The sequence below is a fragment of the Tauraco erythrolophus genome, chromosome 11 (assembly GCF_009769465.1).
Source record: "Tauraco erythrolophus isolate bTauEry1 chromosome 11, bTauEry1.pri, whole genome shotgun sequence".
Classification (NCBI taxonomy): Eukaryota; Metazoa; Chordata; class Aves; order Musophagiformes; family Musophagidae; genus Tauraco; species Tauraco erythrolophus.
In genome coordinates, this window is record NC_141475.1 from 26,278,381 (window position 1) to 26,281,768 (window position 3,388).

Here is a 3,388-nt window from a genome sequence, read left to right on the forward strand (position 1 = left end):
TCTGCATAGTCAAGATATAATTACTAGAGAAGGTTACGCAGAGTATGATTTGGCCCAGTGAAACATCATCATGCTTGGTTTTGTTTTCAGAATCAAAATCTGAGTTAGCTCACACTTATTTCTATAATAGAGCTTGTTTATAGTTAGATAATCTCATTTATTTTCCATCTTTACTAAATATTTATTTTATAAACTACCTCTTCTTAATACTTAGTATGTTGAGGTTTAAAGATAGTTCTTACCTGAACGGCTCTATTGAGTATTGACTCATTAACTAACAGTGAGCACTATCAAGTTAGGCTAATTTCAAATTGCTCAAGTTCTGTTTCTCGTTAATTTGTTCTGAATTTTCTTTTGCAGAGGAAGAAGCACAACTGTGAAAACAATTGTTATCATTTCTAAGGTTTTTGTTGCTAATAATAACAACAAAAAAAACATAAGAAAGGAAATAAAAAAGAAGCAAGGCACTCTTGTTTCCATAGATTAGACACAAAAATGATTGCCTTGCAGGATTAAAAGAAACATATGGTTTCTTTTTTTTTTCACCCTATGGTGAAAGGTGATGAAAGCACCTTTCAAGTTCTGTATTTCGCTAGATATGCACCTGTATTACTCAGAAATAGTACAGCAATATATACAGACTTGCCCAAAGTTCTATCATATCTGCTTGCTTATGGTATCTGTATATTTGGGGAAACTTTTGTTTTAATTGACAATGTCCTCATAAAGGAGAAGAATGCCAGGAAAGAGAAAATAGAACTGTAGGAAAGTGTCAGGATTTTTATTTTTGTTTCCTATATTTGGAGAAGTTTCGAGTTCTACCTGTGATATATTTTGAAACATCCGAAGCAGATACTGTTACTAGGTTTTAATCAGCCTACTTTTCCTTTTTATCCTTTAAGGAAATAACTAACTTATATGGAGTTCAAACTTTCTTCCTATGTTTGGAAGACAGCACCGGAATCATCTTTGGTGTCTTCCTAATGAAAAGCAATGCCATGGGTAAGAAATCTTTCTTTATAGCTCTGAACATTGTAGTTAACTATCTCTTGAAATTATCTTTTCGATTGGGATCAAAACTGAACTGATGTAGATATCCTTTTTTTTTTTTTTAAATACTGTACCATATAGCATTTTAAAGCAAGTTGTCTCCAGATATCTGATGGCAGTCATCAATGTAAGCATTTATTAGTATTTTGCATACATAATATAAGTAGTGAGTAGCTCCCAGTTAACTTGAAGACTGTGATGGAATCCTGAGGGTCAGAAAGCTATTTGGAGCCTGTGCAGTAAGCCGAGTTAATCAGTGAGTTAATCTGTTATGCACTGAACAAATTGAAGCACATTATCCACTGGTGTACTAAATTCCAGTCCTTTAGCAAAGCTGCATTTATGGAGGTGGTAGCAGTAACGGATGAATTGTTTTGCTGTTTGTGTGTTGTCATGAAGTACACAAAGCTCAAGAGCAGAAAATGTCACAAAGCAAAGATGGATCAAACCAGCAGCCAAAAGTAATGTTTGGGTTTTGTAGTGCTAATACTGGCCTTAGTGCAAACATTAAAGAGAAAAAAGGGCTTGAATGTCATGAATGGGCATTAAAGAAAAGATTGGAACTAATCAGAATCAAAAGGTGCCTTAAAAGTTATCTTTGTATTCCTGTATTACACTTTGTATGGACGCGGTGCAGAAGTAGAGGAAATAATATCATGTCCATAATATTTATGGATATTCTATAGCCATATCAACACAGATGTAAGGAATGCATCCTAAAAACTTTAGAAAAAGGTTTCAGAACAGTCCATGGCCTGCATTTTCCAAAACAGCAAGACTTTTCACTTCTAAATGAATCCCTTTAAGAAAACACTTTCTTTTCCCAGTTATTGATTTTTTAATTTAGGCCACTTATTTTTATTATGGTGGCTGTGTGTGTATGGTGAGATAAATGTGGGTAACAAACATATTATCTTATATATCCTAAGCTACCTGTCACTTCTAGTAATTTTTAAACACTAGTGATCCATGTGAAACACTTTGGTGTTTTCCTTATCATTTCAAATGAAATAGAGACATCCATTTAAAAGCGAAATAGCCAAATTCTTTGCCATGATTTAAACCTGTCTTAACGTATGCATATTAGCACCAAACAGAATGATAAAGGTTTGGAAGAAATAGAATGATGGGCAGTGTTAGATAGTACTCAGTTAAACAGAGAGTTATATTTGAGAGAAGAAAGGTACAAATGTGTTGAATGGCTCTGTCGTTGAAGATGGACAAGGAGGGAAATGTCATGCAAAACACAGTGACTCGGAGGAGCAGGACCTCAGGTCACACCGCCCGGAAAGCAAACACAGTGCAGATGTGCACCATTGCATTGCTGCCTCTCTGACACAGCAGCCACTTGTCACCTATTGGGCAGAGTGTTTTCTCATGATGAAAAAAATAATCGTCTGATATTTGTTTTCAGCCTCAGGATCCGGCTGTGTTTGGATCTGATTCAGTCTTGGTGGAAAGCTCCAAGTATTACTTGAACATTCGCTACACTTTGCTGCCTTACCTGTATACACTCTTTTATAAAGCTCATACTCAAGGAGACACAGTTGCACGTCCACTTTTGCATGAGTAAACAAGGGACTGATACGTACCTTCCAGCAGACAAACTGGGACTTGATTTGCAAGGAGGCTACATTTACCCTACTCAAGGGCCATCTAACACAACAGTTTCAAGGTAGGCTTCGAAACCAAATGCTTTCATGTGGCTTTTTTTTCAAGACTGGGCTGAGGACTTTCAAATCAGTAGCAGCCCATTGTGTTTAGAATTTTCACCTTGAAACACGGGAATAACTGTGAGCCAGACCTCACTTCTGTGACTCCTGAAATCACAGGTTCAGTGATTAATTACGGGTTTATTTGCGTAGCATTGTGTAAACTTGCCAGGTGTTTTAATCTGTTTACCTGAAAATGAAAGGCAGCCAAGGACTAATATAAGGCAATTCTCAAAGTGTTGCAAGCCGGTTGAGGATCAAATTCTTAACATGAACAGGAAGGATGTATTAAGACTGTTGGGATCTTTGATATACATGGAAGACCAACTGCCTCTGTTTCCACAGCCGCAGGAATCCAATGGGACTTATAATTGCCCTGGATGACAACTATACAGCTTCTGGGAACTTGTTCTGGGATGATGGAGACTCTACAGGTGAGCAGTTACCAATAGTGAAATAAGTATGATTTACAAGAAATTCATACTTAAAAGTTTCAATCTCCCTGCTGATTTCATGGAGCAAGAACGTTACAAACATTACATTCATGGAGCAATAGCACGTTACATTGCTGTAACGTGCTATTCATGCTTATCCGTATGTCAATACTGTTTCACCACTTTTAAGTG